Source organism: Balaenoptera acutorostrata, chromosome 1 (genome assembly GCF_949987535.1).
Source record: "Balaenoptera acutorostrata chromosome 1, mBalAcu1.1, whole genome shotgun sequence".
Classification (NCBI taxonomy): Eukaryota; Metazoa; Chordata; class Mammalia; order Artiodactyla; family Balaenopteridae; genus Balaenoptera; species Balaenoptera acutorostrata.
In genome coordinates this window covers 86,715,262-86,736,976 of record NC_080064.1, presented here as the reverse complement: position 1 = coordinate 86,736,976, position 21,715 = coordinate 86,715,262, and the positions used below count along the sequence as shown (strand labels likewise).

General features: G+C 34.0%; 1 protein-coding gene across 2 annotated transcripts in view; it reads left to right on the top strand.

The window, feature by feature from the left end:
• Positions 1 to 21,715, top strand: part of DPYD (dihydropyrimidine dehydrogenase) — an 808,008-nt gene that overhangs the window by 259,757 nt on the left and 526,536 nt on the right. The window lies entirely within an intron of this gene.

Below are 21,715 nucleotides of genomic sequence, written 5' to 3'. Positions count from 1 at the left end.
TAGGAAAGCACAACCTTCCGAGACGGAACCAGGAAGAAATAGAAAATATAAACAGACCAATCACAAGCACTGAAACTGAAACTGTGATTAAAAATCTTCCAACAAACAAAAACCCAGGACCAGATGGTTCACAGGCGAATTCTATCAAACATTTAGAGAAGAGTTAACACCTATCCTTCTCAAACTCTTCCAAAATATAGCAGAGAGAGGAACACTCCCAAACTCTTTCTATGAGGCCACCATCACCCTGATACCAAAACCAGAAAAAGATGTCACAAAAAAAGAAAACTACAGACCAATATCACTGATGCACATGGATGCAAAAATCCTCAACAAGATACTAGCAAACAGAATCCAACAGCACATTAAAAGGATCACATACCATGATCAAGTGGGGTTTATCCCAGGAATGCAAGGATTCTTCAGTATATGCAAATCAGTCAATGTGATAAACCATATTAACAACTGAAGGAGAAAAACCATATGATCATCTCAATAGATGCAGAAAAATCTTTCGACAAAATTCAACACCCATTTATGATAAAAACCTTCCAGAAAGTAGGCATAGAGGGAAATTACCTCAACATAATAAAGGCCATATATGACAAACCCACAGCCAACATCATTCTCAATGGTGAAGAACTGAACCAATTTCCACTAAGATGAGGAACAAGACAAGGTTGTCCACTCTCAACACTATTATTCAACATAGCTTTGGAAGTTTTAGCCACAGCAATCAGAAGAATAAGAAATAAAGGGAATCCAAATTGGAAAAGAATTAAAACTCACTGTTTGCAGATGACATGATAGTCTACATGGAGAATCCTAAAAATGCTACCAGAAAACTACTAGAGCTAATCAATGAATTTGGTAAAGTAGCAGGATACAAAATTAATGCACAGAAATCTCTTGCATTCCTATACACTAATGATGAAAAATCTGAAAGAGAAATTAAGGAAACACTCCCATTTACCACTGTAACAAAAAGAATAAAATACCTAGGAATAAACCTACCTAAGGAGACAAAAGACCTGTATGCAGAAAACTATAAGACACTGATGAAAGAAATTAAAAAGATGATAGAAACAGATCGAAGGATATACCATGTTCTTGGATTGGAAGAATCAACATTGTGAAAATGACTATACTACCCAAAGCAATCTACAGATTCAATGCAATCCCTATCAAACTACCACTGATATTTTTCACAGAACAAGAACAAAAAATTTCACAATTTGTATGGAAACACAAAAGACCCAGAGGAGCCAAAGCAATCTTGAGAAAGAAAAACGGAGCTGAAGGGATCGGGCTCCCTAACTTCAGACTATACTACAAAGCTACAGTAATCAAGACAGTATGATCCTGGCACAATAACAGAATTATAGATCAATGGAACAGGATAGAAAGCCCAGAGATAAACCCACACACATATGGTCACCTTATCTTTGATAAAGGAGGCAAGAATATACAATGGAGCAAAGACAGCCTCTTCAATAAGTGGTTCTGGGAAAACTGGACAGCTACATGTAAAAGAATGAAGTTAGAACATTCCCTAACACCATACACACAAAAAAACTCCAAATGGATTAAAGACCTAAATGTAAAGCCAGACACTATAAAACTCTTAGAGGAAAACATAGGCAGAACACTCTGTGACATAAATCACAGCAAGATCCTTTTTGACCCACCTCCTAGAGAAATGGAAATAAAAACAAAGATAAACAAATGGGACCGAATGGAACTCAAAAACGTTTGCACAACAAAGGAAACCATAAACAAGACGAAAAGACATCCCTCAAAATGGGAGAAAATATTTGCAAACAAAGCAACTGACAATGGATTAATCTCCAAAATTTACAATTAGCTCATGCAACTCAATATCAAAAACACAAACAACCCAATCCAAAAATGGGCAGAAGACCTAAATAGACATTTCTCCAAAGAAGATATACGATTACCAACAAACACATGAACGGATGCTCAACATCACTAATCATTAGAGAAATGCAAATCAAAACTACAATGAGGTATCACCTCACACCCGTCAGAATAGCCATCCTCACAAAATCTTCAAACAACAAATGCTGGAGAGGGTGTGGAGAAAAGGGAACCCTCTTACACTGTTAGTAGGAATGTAAATTGGTACAGCCACTATGGAGAACAGTATGGAGGTTCCTTAAAACACTAAAAATAGAACTACTATACAACCCAGCAATACCACAACTGGACATATACCCTGAGAAAACCATAATTCAAAAAGATACATATACCCCAATGTTCATTTCAGCTCTATGTACAATCGCCAGGACACGGAAACAACCTAAGTTTCCATTGACAGATGAATGGATAAGGAAGATGTGGCACATATATACAATGGAATGTTAGTCAGCCATACAAAGAAACGAAACTGAGTTATTTGTAGTGAGGTGGATGGACCTATTGTCTGTCATACAGAGTGAAGTAAGTCAGAAAGAGAAAAGCAAATACTGTATGCTAACACATACATATGGAATCTAAAAAAAAAAAAAAAAAAGATTCTGATGAACCTCAGGGCAGGATAGGAATAAAGACACAGACGTAGAGAATGGACTTGAGGACACGGGGAAGAGTGAGCTGGAACAAAGAGAGTGGCATTGACATATATACACTACCAAATATAAAATAGATAGCTAGTGGGAAGCAGCTGCATAGCACAGGGAGATTAGCACAGTGCTTTTGTGACCACCTAGAGGGGTGTGATAGGGAGGGGATGTAGGGATATATGTATACTTTTAGCTGATTCACTTTGTTATACAGCAGAAACTAACACAGCATTGTTAAGCAATTATACTCCAATAAAGATGTTAAAAAATACATAAAAATAAAAATTAAAAAAAATAAAAAGTTGTTCCAGATGCAATGACTGAAAATCAACAAGTTAGCTGATGACACCTGCTTACATGGAGTTGTCCAACTTAATGATCTTGAATATGGGACTTCATAATCTGCAAGAATTAGGCTTTATAGTTAGCATCACTTTTCTCATTGTTACTACCAATTGGTTTTCTCCCAGTACTGTCAGAAAAGAATGTTTTTTAAATGTGATGAAGCCCAAATATTGTCACAGTGGAAGAAGAGATAATTACAATTAAGAAAATCTATTGAGAGATTATGGTGTTAAATTTGCTATAGTGTGGCCTTTAGTTAAATCTCCTGTGCCTTCTTAGAGCCAGAATTCTTCTCTGTAAAAGTTATTCTTAATTAGCTTCTTAATCAGTAGTTTCTAAACTGTACACAATCATGTATACTTCCTATTTATTTAGAAGAAAATGAAATAGGTTTTTAGCCCACCCACTTAACTTCTGTCTACAGATAAAAACTGAAGTTGTTTAAGAACTATGCACAATTCTGAATAGATTATTTTAAAATAATAAGCCTGTCTTAATTGTAAGTGAGAAAAGGGCATGGATATTTTGCCAATCCACTTTTTAAAATTTGTAATAATGTCTAATCTAGTGTCACTTGTAAGTACTCGGGTATAATTGTGAGATGGCTCCCAAGAATTCAGAAATGAGGGAAATAGAATTCCAGCTGAGAGTTCATTAAATCATCACTTAATGAGTTCAAGCAAAGCCCCCAGAAGGAGATAAAATAGATGTAGGGCAATTAGTCTTTGATCATATTAACATATCTATGGAAAGTGCATCTTAATCTGCAGAAGCAGGTAATAGGGGCTGGTCAACTTTCCAAGCATAGAAAAGGAGAAAAAAAAAAAAGAACCTGAGGAAATATTGGCAGTGTCTCTTTAAAGGCACATGAATCAATGAACCTGTAGTTATTTGAGCCCCTATCATGAAGATACATAGTAAGTCCATTTTAAAGATCCCTAAATGTCCTTGTTCTAATTTCAAGTTCACCAAGCTGGCACTGATTCCTAAACAGTTTGATTATATTCGGAGACCATACTAATCATGTTGGTAAGAGTAATCCTGGTCCCTAGGATGGTTATCACTGCTTCTCTGAGTAATGTGATACTCTAATTTGAAGAACTCTCCACCTGAGATAACACTACATAAAATAAGCTATAAATGTCTCAAACATTTTTTGTGGCTGTCACTGCATTCAGAATAAGTCCAATTTTCTTAGTATGACTTTCAACTGGCTACCATAGCTGTCCAAATATACCCTTTTTTCCTTAAAACTATACCCCTTATTGACCTCTCCCACTACCACATCTCTAGCCATTCCTCAAAAGTAATCTGTACTTTTATAACCGCCATTATACCTTGGCTTATACTCTTTCCTTTACTGAGAAAAATTTTCACTCTTTCCCCTATGGTAAAGTCAATACATATAATATTCATCTCAAATGGTACTTCCTACATGAGACTGTCATACTCATCCTGCTGAGATAAATGTTCACTCTATGTTCACACATAGCAAAATGTTTTATATGTCATTTATAGGACTGAATTTAGTTTTCTTCTTCGTATTTTTGGTGTGTTCATATATCCACTTCTCTGCCCCATGCACAAATATGCAATATTAAAAACCTGTGAGAACTGAGATTAGTTTTTTAAATCTTTGTATTCTACAGTTTCAGCACATTTCTTGACACATAGTATATCAATACAGTTTTTTGAAGTAAAATAATTGGAAGAGTGAAAAGAAAAGAGAAATAAAGGAAAAAATGAAAAGTAACATCATAACTTATTGAGAAGTTTAAAACTATACTTGATCATTTAACCTTGTTTAAAATTCATGTACTGGGCTTCCCTGGTGGCGCAGTGGTTGAGAATCTGCCTGCCAGTGCAGGGGACATGGGTTCGAGCCCTGGTCTGGGAAGATCCCACATGCCACGGAGCAACTGGGCCCGTGAGCCACAGTTACTGAGCCTGCGCGTCTGGAGCCTGTGCTCCGCAACAAGAGAGGCCGTGATGGTGAGAGGCCCGCGCACCGCGATGAAGAGTGGTCCCCACTTGCCACAACTAGAGAAAGCCCTCGCACAGAAACGAAGACCCAACACAGTCATAAATAAATAAATAAATAAAAGAACGTGAATTTCTAAAAAAAAAAAAAAAAAAATTCATGTACTTTCCAGGCATCTTTTTTTTTTTGATGAAATGCAAAGACGTGTTCATGGTTTTGATTACCCACTCAAAGGCAATAAATTTAAAATTCTAACTGTTATAGTGAATGTCATTCTTACGCTTATGTCTATCATTACATCAAGTATTACACTGCTAAATTGAATATTAGGGTTTTTTTGAGCATTTTTGATAAAGGCAAAGCTATTTGCTTGAGGGTGTTTAATAAGTGTTTTATGATGAAGGTGGTGATACAGGAAAATCTTTTTTAAAAAATGGCTTTTTCTGCTGGTAGAATTCCTGGAATATTGTAGGTGCTCAATAAATATCTGTTGAATTAACCATTTGTTTAATTAAAACATATTGATTGCTTTCATATGGTAGTCAAAGAGGAAGTAATTTATTTAGCAAGAGGGTTATTTTAAAATATTCTGTAGTCCATGTTCTTTTTATTAAAAAATTGTAAAAGAATGTAGATTATATTTTAAAATATTGAACACATCTTTGGTTTTCTTTGGATGGAGACATGGAGGAATTTTTATTATATTTCTCTCTATATATTTCATGGAACGAAAATATATTTCACTTACTGTAGTTGCTGAAATTAAAGAAGCACCTTGTTAAAGCAGTTTTTTTAGCAGTTCCCAATGGCTTATGGCCAATGGTTACATCTTTTGATGGGTGAAAATCATCATCTGAACTTGGAAGGGGATATTATTGAACATTCACTATGGGCAACACGATGGATGTTTTTAAATGTACTAATCATCCGATAGGTATGGGTTGTCCTCTAGAAGTAGAATGTTGATGTTGAAGGATAAACTTCAGAATAATTAACAAAATTAGAAGTCACTAAGATAGTGGATATTATCATAGAAGTATTAAGTAATGCCACAGTACACAACCTCCATCCCCAACCCCCCAATTCAATGAATTTGAAATTCACAACTACATCGAACACATGTGTACAAAACATCAATGATTTCCAATTAAAGATGAGGCATACTACTAGATAGCTTTATTCATTCTACAAATTACACAACTCTGCATATCTTACCCTTTTGTAAATCACTCTATGTGAAAGTTGGTAAAGTAAGGGAGTCCATTATACACAGTGAAAGAGAGATTAATAAGAGAAGCATGAGAAATGATATGGAAATGGCAGAGTTGATGCAAGGTAGAGGAAAGTAGGCATATTTCTACATATGCTTTAGCATTCTTTCTAGAGATACTTTCTCCGTAGAATAGAAATGAGAAAATTCACAGGCTAATTTGTGTCTTATTTGTCACTTATTTCCTATTTATACAGGTTAGGCTATACCATCTTTGGCCAGCAGCACTAGATCAAATGAACTAATATTCTTTTCCATGGACTTTTAAACACCTTCTTTGACATAAATCCTTAAAAACAGTATGTTCTAAAGCAAGACGAGTACTTTGAAGAGGAGACTTCATTAAGACATTGTATTTTAAGTAATACATCTATTTTTAAAGCAATTCAATTGAAATTTATATCAAATCAGTTTTTCTCCAGATCCTGTCTTTGAATCGTTTAAGGGGCCTCCAGCAAAATCATGTTCTGAATTCCCCAAGGCTCTTTTGTATGACACAGATTTATTTAAATGAATAAGTGGAAATCAATGGGGGAGAACCTAGTTTGGTTACATTACTCTTTCTTAATTTCTTAAACTCATATTACTTCGTAATATTATTTAAGTTATATAAGGAGTTAATATATGAGGAAAACAATACTTCATGATTAATTTATAACTATTAACTCAAACAACATAAACCTTTAGAGTATATTTTTAAGCATATTTGCCATAGACATTTAAGAAAACAATTTTAAAACAAAATTTTGATTTATTTACTTTCTTATCTCAAAATATGTGAGAAACTTGATGTGTGTTATCTTCTGATTAGCCATGCGATGCCTCCTGGTGTGCAGATGGAAAGAACATTACACATCAGAGGCTCTGTTCATCAGAGGCTCTGTTCACATCCCCTACCTCCCCAAACAAAAACTTCCACGACAGAAAATTAATAGATGTTCACTTTGCTTGTGTTACTGAGATAAATTGTGCATCCAACTCTTAATTCATGTTAAATTTGGAGAAGATATTGATATTGACTTAATCAAAGATTATGTCAGTACATCTAGTTTAGTGGAAAAAAGTCATATTAAATGGAAAATTGCTTCCTTGACTCTTTAAGTTCCTATTTTGTACTTCTACTCTTCCTTTTTTTATGTACATGATGGTTTTGTTTTTTGAACCTTAATATTTATACTTTACTGATAAATTTATCAGTGCCAGATTAATGTATTTTTAAATTGACTGCAATTTAGTATCTCTATGGTTGTTTCCCTTTTACTGAAAGGAAATAGTCTTTCTTTTGTATTTTATAAAGACCATACCATAGTCAGGTGCATTGCCACTGTTCTTATTCCTTTAATCTTACCATTGGCTGATCATATTTCAAAGTATATTTTTAAACTTCTACCATATGTGCTAAGGATTATAGATTACAAAATAAATTTAAAGGGTTATGATTCATTTAGAAAAACAATAAAACTACTTTAATGCAATTAATAAGAATTGTGTACATATGAATATAATAAATATAGTAGCTAAATTTCTTGGAGTATTGGCTATATTCTTTGCATAAATTATTTTAATTATCTTGAAGTAATTTGGGATTGGTATTATTGATACTTTTGTTTCACACATACATAAATTGTGTCTAAAAGAAGTTAAGTAATTTTCTTAGTACTAGAACCTAGATTTGAATGGAGGTCCATCTGAAACCAAAGCCTTTCTCTTAACCAATACAATAAGGTGGCGTTGCTCATATATAATGGTTTAAACTTTTTAAATTCATTTTTAAAAATTGTGGTAAAATGCACATAACATAAAATGTATTGTTTTAACTATTTTTTACATGTACAGTTCAGCGACATTAAGTACATTCACTTTGTTATGCTACCATCACTACCATTCATTCACAGAACAATTTTCAACATGCAGAACTGAAACTCTATACCCATTTTTTTTTTTTTTTCCAGGCAAGGCTTTAATGGCGCTCCTGAGCAAAACCAAGTAACACATTTCTCTGCTCATTCACTGAGGTGGGGCTAGCTGGTTCCTTATATGGGGTGAGGGTAGGGGTGGGTCCAGGTGTTGAGTCTGGAGGGGTGGTTTAGGTGATTTGTCCACCCCTTTGGTGGTGTTGTGGGCAGGGGGCATGCACAGTTCTCTGATTTTGTTCTGGACCCCCTACTTTAGCTCAGAAGTGGCAGATGGGTTTTTGGTCTTTTTGTATCTTGTTGTCCATAATTTACCCCAACTGTGCATGCATGCCCATATTTTTAGTCCCTTATAGTTTCTTTGCATTTTTTTTTAACATCTTTATTGGAGTATAATTGCTTTACAATGGTGTGTTAGTTTCTGCTTTATAACAGAGTGAATCAGTTATACATATATATTTGTCCCCATCTCTTCCGGCTTGTGTCTCCCTCCCTCCCACCCTCCCTATCCCACCCCTCTAGGTGGTCACAAAGCATTGAGCTGATCTCCCTGTGCTATGCAGCTGTTTCCCACTAGCTATCTATTTTACGTTTGGTAGTGTATATATGTCCATACCACTCTCTCACTTCGTCCCAGTTTACCCTTCCCCCTCCCCATATCCTTAAGTCCATTCTCTAGTAGGTCTGTGTCTTTATTCCCGTCTTGCCACTAGGTTCTTCATGACCTTTTTTTTTTTTTCTTAGATTCCATATATATGTGTTAGCATACGGGATTTGTTTTTCTCTTTCTGACTTACTTCACTCTGTATGACAGACTCTAAGTCCATCCACCTCACTACAAATAACTCAAATTTGCTTCTTTTTATGGCTGAGTAATATTTCATTGTATATATGTGCCACATCTTCTTTATCCATTCATCTATTGATGGACACTTAGGTTGCTTCCATGTTCTGGCTATTGTAAATAGAGCTGCAATGAACATTTTGGTACATAACTCTTTTTGAATTATGGTCTTCTCAGGGTATATGCCTAGTAGTGGGATTGCTGGGTTGTATGGTAGTTCTATTTTTAGTTTTTTAAGGAACCTCCATACTGTTCTCCATAGTGGCTGTATCAATTTACATTCCCACCAACAGTGCAAGAGGGTTTCCTTTTCTCCACACCCTCTACAGCATTTATTGTTTGTAGATTTTTAAATGATGGACATTTTGACTGGTGTGAGATGATATCTTATTGTAGTTTTGATTTGCATTTCTCTAATCATTCATGATGTTGAGCATTCTTTCATGTGTTTGTTGGCAATCTGTATATCTTCTTTGGAGAAATGTCTATTTAGGTCTTCTGCCCATTTTTGGATTGGGTTGTTTGTTTTTTTGATATTGAGCTGCATGAGCTGCTTGTAAATTTTGGAGATTAATCCTTTGTCAGTTGCTTCGTTTGCAAATATTTTCTCCCATTTTGAGGGTTGTCTTTTCGTCTTGTTTATGGTTTCCTTTGCTGTACAGAAGCTTTTAAGTTTCATTAGGTCCCATTTGTTTATTTTTGTTTTTATTTCCATTTCTCTAGGAGGTGGGTCTAAAAGGATCTTGCTGTGATTTATGTCACAGAGTGTTCTGCCTATGTTTTCCTCTAAGAGTTTGATAGTGTGTGGCCTTACATTTAGGTCTTTAATCCATTTTGAGTTTATTTTTGTGTATGGTGTTAGGGAGTGTTCTAATTTCATACTTTTACATGTACCTGTCCAGTTTTCCCAGCACCACTTATTGAAGAGGCTGTCTTTTCTCCACTGTATATGCTTGCCTCCTTTATCAAAGATAAGGTGACCATATGTGCGTGGGTTTACCTCTGGTCTTTCTATCCTGTTCCATTGATCTATAATTCTGTTATTGTGCCAGTACCATACTGTCTTGATTACTGTAGCTTTGTAGTATAGTCTGCAGTCAGGGAGCCTAATTCCTCCAGCTCCGTTTTTCTTTCTCAAGATTGCTTTGGCTCTTCGGGGTCTTTTGTGTTTCCATACAAATTGTGAAGTTTTTTGTTCTAGTTCTGTGAAAAATACAAGTGGTAGTTTGATAGGGATTGCATTGAGTCTGTAGATTGCTTCCGGTAGTAGAGTCATTTTCACAATGTTGATTCTTCCAATCCAAGAACATGGTATATCTCTCCATCTATTTGTATCATCTTTAATTTCTTTCATCAGTGTCTTATAATTTTCTACATACAGGTCTTTTGTCTCCTTAGGTAGGTTTATTCCTAGGTATTTTATTCTTTTTATTCCAATGGTAAATGACTCTATACCCATTTAACAACTCCCTCTTCTCCCCTTCCGTCATTCTCTGGCAACCACCATTCTACTTTCTATGTCTATAAATTCAACTACTCTAGATACATCCTATAGGTGGAATCATACAGTATTTGTTCTTTTGTGCTGGCTTATTTAGCAAATGTCTTCCAGTTTCATCTATGTTTTAGCATGTGTCAGAATTTGCTTTATTTTTAAGGCTAAACAACTTTCCATTTTATGTATTACTGCATTTTGTTTATCCTTTCTTCTGTCAGTGGACACTAGGGTTACTTCCATCTTTTGGCTGTTTTGAACAATACTGCTATGAATGTGGGTAAATATCTTTTAGGTCCCTGCTTTCACTTAATTTTGGTATATACCCAGAAGTGGAATTGCTAGTTCATATAGTAATCCTATTCTTAATTTTTCAAGGAAATGCCATAATATTTTGCATAGTGCCTGAACCATTTTACATTTCCACCAACAGTGCACAAGGGTTTCCATTTCTCCATATGTTTGCCAACACTTGTTATTTTCTGATGTTTTGTTAGTAGCCATCGTAATGGGTATGAGGTAGTTTATAGTGATTTTTAATACTTTTATTTGCATCCTACCTATTACCAACAAAAACTTACAGTGGTAATATAGATGTAATGAATATTAAAAATATATAGGATAAGTGCAGAATTAATCGAGAAGATGGATTAACAGATAAAAACCTCTCTGAGTAAAAATGAAATTGTATTTATCTTTTTGATGTCATGAGGACCTCAATTGGATTTTAAGCCAAAAGGATGGGGAAAGAGGGCCAAATACAGCAAGAAGATCAGTTTAAAAGAGGTAAATTGGAGAGAGGAATATTAGAAGACAGAACTTAAATATCTTCTATTTGAGCTTCTATCTAGTGGGAAAAAAAGTTAAATGAGAAGTCAGCAAAATTTTTATCTAAAAAACAGCAAGTATTTTACGTTTTGTGGGCTGTAGGTCTCTGCCTTTATAGTGCAAAAGCAGGCATAGAAAAGAGTAAATGTAAACAAAAGAACACAGCTGGCTGTGTGTCAATAAAACTATATTGTAGGTGGAAGGCCAGATTTGCCCAGCAGGTTGTAGACCAAGGAATTACTTAAGAACAGTAACTGCTTATATTATCTCATAGTTTTGAGACAAGAGAAGCCTTTACCTGGACGTCCACATGCAGTGTAAATCAAGTTAACTTTTTTGTTTAATACCACCTAACTTGTTTTGAGAGTATGGACCTGTTTTTTGAATACTTTTAAGAACACCAATGTAAAACCTGTCTTTGAAGCAGAAGATGTATCCGTCACTGATTATTTTGTACTAGCACTTTAAAATAGCCGGTTGTAGGTGGGTCCCCACATTTTCGTGTTCATTAAAGCACCTGGCTTCCTCACATCTTAGTTACTATTTTAGCAAATAACTTATCTGAAAGGTGTATCCAGAAATATTTTTCTTCCTGACGCCATGCCTATATTAATTTTTTAAAAACATTACTAACATAGGTAAACCTGCTATTTTTTTTCCTCAGGTTTAATTTTTATCCTTTTAAAGTAGTCTTCAGTAAATAAGTATATGCCTAGTTTCACAATCAAAGAAAAAACAAAAACACATCCATGAATTAAAGTCGCAGCAGGAATTGAGAACTGAAATTAGTCAATTGTCTATGAAGTGATTGATGGTTCTAAGGTGTAATCTTATAAATTGTGATTCATGCTTAGTTTTATGTTTCCTCGTCAATTTTTTAAATGAATTTTTTTGGAGTATAGTTGATTTACAATGTTGTGTTAGTTTCTACTGTATCTCATCAATTTTTGATAGGTAAATAGGAAACATACACAATAAAAATCTTTGTTTTTAGGCTAGGACATGATTTATTAAATATATGTAACTTTCCTTTCTACCTTATTTTGTCCTCTCTCTCAACTCTCCATTATAATTTCTAACAATTAGCACCTGTTGATTCAACCCAGGAGTAACAAAGAGACATTCAGACCGTAATTCCTCTTATTCTTGGTACTCAGGGAAGTAAGCTGGGCATTATTTGGAACATATCCTTACATTTTTATGTAAGTGTATCCATCGTCTTATACAAAAAACAGATAAGGTGTTTGTTATGTAGCAAAGTTTATTAAAGACCATAGAAAAAGTATAACTGGTAAGGGAAAAGAGATAACATTAAACTAAATACTGAATAAGAAAAGAATGTGGATAGTGAATAGAACTTATGATTTTTCTTAACTTTAAAGACAGTAAGATCAGGTAGAAATGCAGTTTTTTTGTGCTAATTGGTGGGACAAATCGTGTTTTATTTTATTTCAATATCTGTTTGACCTACTGTAAAAATATATTGAATTCAGGACTGATTTATTCAATTTTTGTTTTTTCTTAAATTTGCGTTAAACTGGATTCAGGTTTGCCTTTATGCAACTTAGAAAAATGCCAAAACAAAAAAAGTATATGAAAACTAAAACCCAAATGCTAACCAAGATTAATAATGAAAAATCCTATTGCCATTTTTTGGAAAGTATAATCAGTTATTATTATATTGTTATTATAAAATAGAAACCTTTTGTGTATATAGACTAAAGTTATTTTCTAAAGAATACCACTCTGATATGGTCAAATAAGTAAATTTTTGGAGTTGTGTTTGCATATGTATGTTTTCCTCTGCTATTGACTGTAGAAATGCTTGATTAATGGGGGACTCTAGGGAAAGCTGAATCACTGTTATGTATCTGTGCTTTTCCCCTTTCTAATACATATTTGGTAGCTATTGACTAGAATTTCTGGTGGGAAAATTCTGGGCTACTATAGAGTGGATCATATAGGGACTAAAGAAAACTAAGTCTCTAATGATTGGTTCAACAGAGAGGTTTCCTATTAGAGTGGTATAGATTTGGCCCTAAAGCTGTCTTAGGTTTCTTTGCAACTATTTTCCACTATATTTAAATGTGTTCTTTTTTCTTCTACATATGTGTGTGTTTCTGTGTATGGTATACACATATTGCATACACACATGCACATATAAGTTATGAAACAATCCTTCTTGGTTCTGGGCAGGTTCTTTTGGGGGGGTGGTGGGGTTGTTTGTTTTGTTTTAATTCTTAGCTACCAGCCTTTTGCAATTTAACGTCAACTTTCTGAGAAATGGAAGCTTGAGGAGGATAAAGTGAGGAAAGGGTAATTTTTTCAAGGCAACATAATCTTAAGGTTATTTTCATTCTGTTGCCCCTTTTTTTCTGTGTAAGAAGAGTCAAAAAGCAGTCTAGGGGAAGCAAACCTCACTCCTAGACTTTAATAAAAGTTTTCTAAGAATCAAGACCTCTAAGAACAGGGACCAAAATGAGGCACAGATTAAAAAATGTTTTGATTCAACATCATATTAAAAAAATAGTTTTGAATAGTTTAACATATGTAGCTGTATTTTTTACTTAATTATGCCCATACAACCTGAAAATGCTATTTGAAAAATCTAATATTTATAAGTTATCTTTAGAATCCAACTCTGGCATCACTGGAAAAAATATCAACAGACATGTGCTTAAAGTATTAACAATAATAAATGACCTTCATTCTTATAATTTTTCTAATGCTAAGGCTTTCACTCCCATTATTGCTTATATTACTTCATTCAGTTGTTCATTCAGTAAATATTAAATTCCTGATAGGTGATTAATATGTCCTTGCTATCAAGAAGCTTGCAGTTTTAAGGGGAGATAAACAAACATTTCCTGATTGTTCCCCAGGTAACTCTTTCTTTCTTTCCTACAATATGTAACGTGGTGGCACAACCTCTAAACGTTGTATTCACTTACTTATATGTGTTCCTATTAATTCATCCTAGCCATTAGCCTCTATATGAAAAAGACAAATCAGGGAACGTGTAGGAGGCAGAAGATGAGGAGGACACCAGATATAGGGAATATCATCTGGAACAGCTCCATATTGTTGCTGGAGCTTTTACTGCCAGGGGTGTGTGCTAGAAAGCAGGGTCAAACAGATAGAGCCAGTCAGATTCTGTAGATGTTGCATGATATGCATGTGAGTTTAGTTTAGTTAGTGTATTTCCTTTTTACTGTGGAAGATGAAGGAATGTGATGTGAGAGGTAAGAGATGAGAAAGATTAATTTGGTGGCACTATGGAAATGGATTGGGGAAGGACAAGATCAGATACTGGGAGATTTTACATTGTACCTATTGCAATAATTCAGGTAAAATAAAATTGAGCGTCTGAAGTAGGGCTGTGAGAGCTGAGAGCAGGGAACAAATGTGAGGAAGTGTAATGAGTAGTTCTTAGCACCTGATTAGATATGGTCAGTGAAGAATAGGAGCAAGAATCAGCAAGGCGGGTGCAAAATTTAAGGAATAGCTCTAAGTCAGGATGTCTCCAACACTTCTTTTGACCAGTTGCATGGTGGTGTCAATTTACCAATAGAATAAGAGAGGGGAAGATTATGAGTTCTGATTTGACCTCTTACGTTTAGGATTCCTGTGATATCCTGGTGGAAAGATCCAGTAAGCCCTCAGGTATACCTGATTATGTCTGTAAATCAAGTGTGAAGTGTGGGCAGGAGAGGTAGATTTAGTATTACTTGCTGTATGCTCTAGCAGAAAAACTATAAGCCTTAAAGCTGGTCAAATTCAGTTATTATTCCACCATTCATGATTATTGGGAGTAATAGAAATAATGTAAGTTATTTTTTCACTGAAATTGGCATGTGGTAGGAATAAAAAAATGGCAATCATTAGTATTATCAGCTTATAGGTATTATGTGAAGCCATAGCATCAGTGGGATTACATATTTGTTCTTCATAACCGCCCTATGTGGCGTGAGAAACTAAGGCCCAGTGAAATTGTATGACTGCCCACGCTCACAGAGTGGGATATTCAGACACACTGCAATGACTATGTTCTAATTCTGTGTTTAGGGATATTATTTCAACATGACTTATTAATAGTTATTTTTAGTTCTGTTATTGTCCCATTCTTTTGACCTTAGCATAGATTAGATAACTCTCTGGTTAGAGGGATCTTTTGTGATAATAGAGAAAAAGTAAAGTTAACTCACATGAGTACTGAACTTCTGTAGCGCGATGCTAGTATTAGCTGCTGATGTACAGAGCCAATATTCTCAAACCTGGTTATTACTTGCTAAGGAGTTGACTTGGAAATACTAGAAATTTGTCATAAGTAAGTTGGAAATATTAAATAATTACATGAAAATATACCTTTTAAAAGAAAATTTTGTATAATACATGTATATTTAGAAAATAAATGAATTGGGAAAGAAAATTTTTACTTTAAAAAGCATAATCTTTCAGTCCTTAAAACAAATTTCCTTAACAAGAATTAACATAAGATAGAGTTTATAAAATTTATTGATTATTTTTTCCCTAAAGACATGTTTATCATATAAAGTGAGATGTGAGTTTACCATCCTTTTTTCAATAACCAATAAAATGCTTTTGCAAAAGAAATTCAATTTTGCCATAATTTGTTCCTGTTTAAGTTTGCTTCTTCCCTAGAGTATTCTTACTGGCTTTCTGTATTTTCTCTTTTACCAAAGTATAGTACTAGTATATGGCTTAATACATTTAGAAATTCTCTTAATTACATAACTATTAAATAGATACATCTCTAAAATTAACTTTTTGCCATCATTAGAGTTCAATGTTGTATTCCCCTAACGTCTGGCAAGAAAATATACATTATGTATTATGGAAATGTGAAATCAATCCTCACAGATTCTTTTAAGTTTTCACAATGCAGAATAACTGAACATATGGTCTCCACAAACCACTGTAGGTTGATTGGTAGAGGAAATAAAGGAGTGGGGAGGAAAATCTTGGGCAAGTTATGATCTCAGGATTTATGTTTACCCTCTTGACAAAATGAATTTGTAGTAATGAGTTGCATTAAACTCTACCTAATACTTATTACTACAGACCTAATTTATGTTAAATCAAATAAACAGATCTTTTTAAACATTGTTAATTGTTGTTGTGCTAAATTCTTTTTCCCTCAACATTGTAACTTTTTAGAATCCTGGTAACAATATATAATATTAACCACTGGCAATCATTATTTGTATTCAATTTTTAAAATTACACTGGTTTTATTTCTATTAAAAAATAACTAATTTTCCAAAAATGCTTAAACCTGCTATTAAAATCACCTACCTTTCAGCTGAAAAGTGATGTATACTTTTCTTATCAAATTGGCTTTAGCGGAGAGTTCCTTTTTATTTATAACAGGATGCTGAAAGGATTCTGGGATCCTGTGGGAATTTTTACCATGTTCCTGATCATTCCACCAACCAGTGTAGATGAGTGGCAGGACACAGCACAGGCTTGTTGATCACAGATGTGAGCTCTCCTCAAATGGTTACAATGGAAATGAACTAAAATCCTGAGCCAAGTCATTCAGAAGATTTTAAATGTCTATTAATCAGGCTAGCAAATGTTTCATGATTACTTTGTGAAGACTGTTTTGAAATGCAGCTTTTTTTTAGGGTCCTGAATCTAAGTTGTGGTAATTGCCTTTGTTGAGTGTTTTGAAAGAGCCTTAAAAGCTCTATCAGTAACTTGATAAACTTTAGAAAAGTAAGAAAAACCAGTAACTCTAGAAAGTACACTTGGTGTTTTTGAGAGTTTTTCTTATCTAATGCAAATAAATCACATCTGTCACATTGTAAATGTCAACTTTGGCTTGAGCCATCAGTGCCTAAGTGCTTTGCTAAAGTTATTTTTGAATGCCTACTATGTGTTAGAGGCCTTGCACATATGATCTCATTGGATCTCATGTAAACTGCACTATAATCCCAGGGAGCAGGTGTTCGTTACATCAAATTTAATGCTGAAGAAACTATGTCTAGGTGGAAAAGTGGCTTGCCTAAGGTCACCAAGGATCTCAAGAACTAAAGCATATATCCAAACTTTGTGGTCTTCTTACCATTCCACAGTACCCCATACAATAATCACAGGAAAGTAAGTAAAGAGTGGTAAAATGGCTTAAGGGAAAAGGAGAGGTGAGAAAGTTGTAGTTATTGCTTTAACAGAGAAATCTGAATACATTTTCTGGCAAGGCAAGAAGTAAATGGAAAACAAAAGTTTGAAATATTTAAAGAGGAGAAGGTGGGGAAGAATAAGAGACTAGAAAAGAACAGCATAGGCAGCTGTGTTAGTGTTTGAAAGTTGTAAGGATACTTTTCCTCATTGAGAGTTTGGTGATGATGGAAAAAATTCTAAGGTAGAACATGAGAGCCAAGTGAGGAGGTGGGGGAGTGGGGGAGGGAGAGAGAGAGAAGAGAAAACCTTATCTCCAGGAACACACCCAACAGAAAATGTTAAGTGGGGAAAGGAAACTCCACAGCAAAGTAGAGAAATATAGACAAAGAACATTAAAATGTTCCTTAACTACTTTTACATTTATGGGACATCTTAGCCAGTTAACTTTTATGGGGTAGAAGGAAGAAAAGAACAAAATAAAACATTTTATTGTAACAGATGGAACAAGTGGGAATGATACCTTTATTGAACATTAGTTTTATTTTTTATTTGTATTTAAAAAAAGTAATATCTCTTGAATGTATTACAATGAAATAAGTTATTATTTTTTCAATGGAATTCTAAGAGATCTACAAAATTGTTATCCCTTCAAGCATGTAAAAATAAAACCAACACACAAAGCTGGTTTGAGCCAGTTTGTCTAGCTATAAGTTTTACTCAGCTATAAATAATTAATTGCTTTGAAAAGGAGTTAATGCCATCAGGTCACTGAATAACCCCATTAGTAACTTATTATGACAAATATATTATTTTCAAAAATGCAGGAACAGTAGTATTTTAGCAAATTACTAGTCCGTAGCAAGAGCTTGTGTTTTGCTTGAGTACAGTGATGAGATCTGCCACCATGCCATTAGAGAATATTACTATTAGGAAAAATGTAGGGCATTTTGTAAGTTAAAAATTGAAGATAAATTCATCCTTAAGCATATTATGCTATGTTACTGGAGCTTTGTAGGCTCCAGTAACCTGGATGACTAAAATGAATGTACTATATGAATGATGACTATATGAATGTACAATACTCATATATGAGGAGATGGAAATGGAAGAAATGAAAGTGAATGAGGAGAGAGACAAGAGAGCAAAATAAATGTATATAAAATTCAATACAGAATGACCTAATTGAGCATTCATTCAAAAACTTGAGTTCTTATACTTTGTGCATATATTTCACTTTTAAATAATCTAAGTCATCTATAGAGCATAAGTGAAAAAAATAAGTTAAGAAGTCTTATTTGCTGACTTGAAAAATGAGGTAGTTCATTTTGAGCTAAGCCTTTAGGCCAAAACTTTAGTCAAAAGAAAAAAGTGAGTTCTGCCAAAGACTTACTTAGCCATATGTTAAAGAACAATAGTTCAATATATGTAGCAGGTACCACCCATATACTGGTGCACAAACTGTATTATGTAATATAAAAAAGATCATTGGAATCTTTCTCCCAAATCTCCAAAGTGCCAATTTACAAGCAGCCTATTTGGATGTATCTAATTATATCAAAATTTTATATTCATCCTACAGATATTCCCATGATCTCTTTTAGCAGTAAAAACATTCCAAATTTTTTAAATTTCCAGTGAATTACCACCTGGGCCTGAAATTATAGAGGCAGTAAAGCAGTAAAAGTTAGGAGCAGGGAATTCAAGGTTAGAAAGACCAGAATATAATCCCAACTCTGTCTCATATTAGCTGTGTGCCCTTGAGTAAATTCTTTTAACTTCTCATTGTTTAGGTTTCCTTATCTTTTAAATGGAAATAATAATTTGCCTCATGGGGGTTACTCTGATGATTAAGTTAATTTAGCACAGTGCTTAGTACCAAGGGCTCAGTGGTTGTTAGTATAATTTTCATTGAAATTATGGATTTCCCTTAAAATCCTTGGGATCATTAGATAGGTTAAAAAATACTTGTGAGAAAGGAAAATTAAAAAATGAAACATTAAAATTTGAGAAAAAATTGTACTTCATTAAAATTAAAAAATGCTCTTCAAATGAAATGGTAAATACTCTCTCTATATATAGAGAAAATTTGTATATTTCCTGAATATGGTAGGAATTCTTTATGGCATATAAGATAAATAGTCCAGTTTAAAAAAAAAAATGAGGCAAAAGGTTTGAACAGACAAATGAATATGTAGGACTAGCCAATAAGTATATGACAAAGATGCTAAACATCAGTAATCATTAGAGAAATGCAGATTAAAACCACAAAGGGAAACCACTTCACACCCACTAGCATGACTAAGGTAAAAAGACTAATAATACCAAAGATCGGCAAGAGTATAAAGCAACTGGAACTTTCATACATTCCTGGTTGGAGTGTAAAATGTACTTTGGAAAGCAGTTTAGTAAATTTTTATATAGTTAAACATATACCTACCCTGTGATGCCACAGCTAGATATTTAACCAAGAGAAAAAAGAACATGTCCACAACAAAGACTCCTACATGAATATTCATATTAGTCAAAAATGGGGAAAAAAACCCCACAAATGTCCATTAATAGATGAATGGATTAAACAAATTCTGGAATATTCACCAATGAAATATTACTCAGCAACAAAAGAGAATGAATTAGGGATACATGAAACAACATGGATGGATCTTGATAGACATTGTATCGAACAAAAGAAATTGTAGGTACTGCTTGTTAAGCATTCAGTAACGGGGAAAACATTGTACTTGGCTTCATGAAGACTAAAGACTCATGGGGTGTAGAGTAACATAATTTCAAAGCATCGTGGTAATGTATGTAGTGACTGAGAGTTGCCCAGTTTTGTGGGCATAGTGAGGATGCCCAACATTATCCATGGCCCTGATGAATTTAAGTGTAAGAATGTTTTTTAGGGTGGGGGAGGGGAGTCATGGATACTTACTAGAGGGAGTGGCATCTTTACTGAGTTGAAAGAATGATTAAGAGGTAGCAGGAAAAGAGAAGTTGGAGGGAGGAAGTTATTTCTGACAGAAGCCTCAAGAGAGCAAGTTTTCAGTGAACTAGCATAATAAATCCTGAGTACTTTAGTGTTGTTGGAGTGTGTGAATCTCTAATTGTTGAGTGTTTGGGTTGGAGAGTTAGGCAAGAAGCAGATCACGGAGGGCCAGCTTAGCAAGCTAAGGACCTTGGGCTGTTATTCTATTGAATGTGAAAGACGATTGAAAGGTTTTAAGCAGCATAGTCTGTATGGATGCATTTGAGAGTAACAAGACTGGACATGTGGAGGTAAGCTGGGCAATTGTTATACAATGTAGGTAAGAGGTGATTAGAGCTTGAACTTGGGCAAAAGATGAGTTAAGCAATTAATATTTAGGTCTAAAGTCTTAGGTCTTTTTCCTTATGATTTAAAATTAGGAACCTTAATGAGGACATTGGAAAACAAATGGCCACTTAGTAAGTAGCTATTAGAATTATATATACAGTCTTTTACTCTTAAATTACTGTAGCTTAGGCTTTTCAATGTTGTATTAATCTCTATGTACATAGGATAAAAATCTAACATTCTCTTAAAAGTGAAAATCATTATTTTCACCAAATAAAGCTTTATTGTCCCAGCAGTGACATTATTGAAATGATATACTTTGATCAGCATTTTCAGACTATGTAAGATTATTCTTATAATTGGTTTCAAAGCATTTTCTCATATTTATCACTTGGAATATTAAAGCTTATTAGGAAATGTGTATTTAGATATTTGAGAAGATTAATTTATAAAACTAAACATAAACATAACAACTAATTGAAATGCTTAAAAGGGCATCAACAAAAATTGAATTCTGGTATAACTAAACAAAATGTTTTCTTGATGTTGTTCTTGTGGTTTATTTGATGCAAACTGCAGGTACTGTCTGTAGAATAAAACTAATAGAATTTTATGAACAGAAATAAGCAACTAAATAACTTTTAATTTCTTTAGGTGTAGTCCTATAGGTATATTTGAACCATTAGTTGGCCTTAAAAATTTTTTAATATTTGTATGAAATTCAAAAGCATAAGCTGTATCTGTTTTAAAAATTCTTCAGGAATAATTCTAATTAGCCAATTGTTATAGTTAAATGAGAATGGTCTCTGAGAAGAGTTGAGGAAACAATCATCTTCAATATCCCCCATTAGTTGTATAATAAATATATTTCTATTTGGAATATATTATTGATGTTAATTTATTAGTTTTCTGATACCACTAGCAGAAGAAAAATGCAGTGTGAACTGAATTTTCTGGACACCTGTTGCTCCTTTGTTAGGGAACCATTTTTTATCAGATG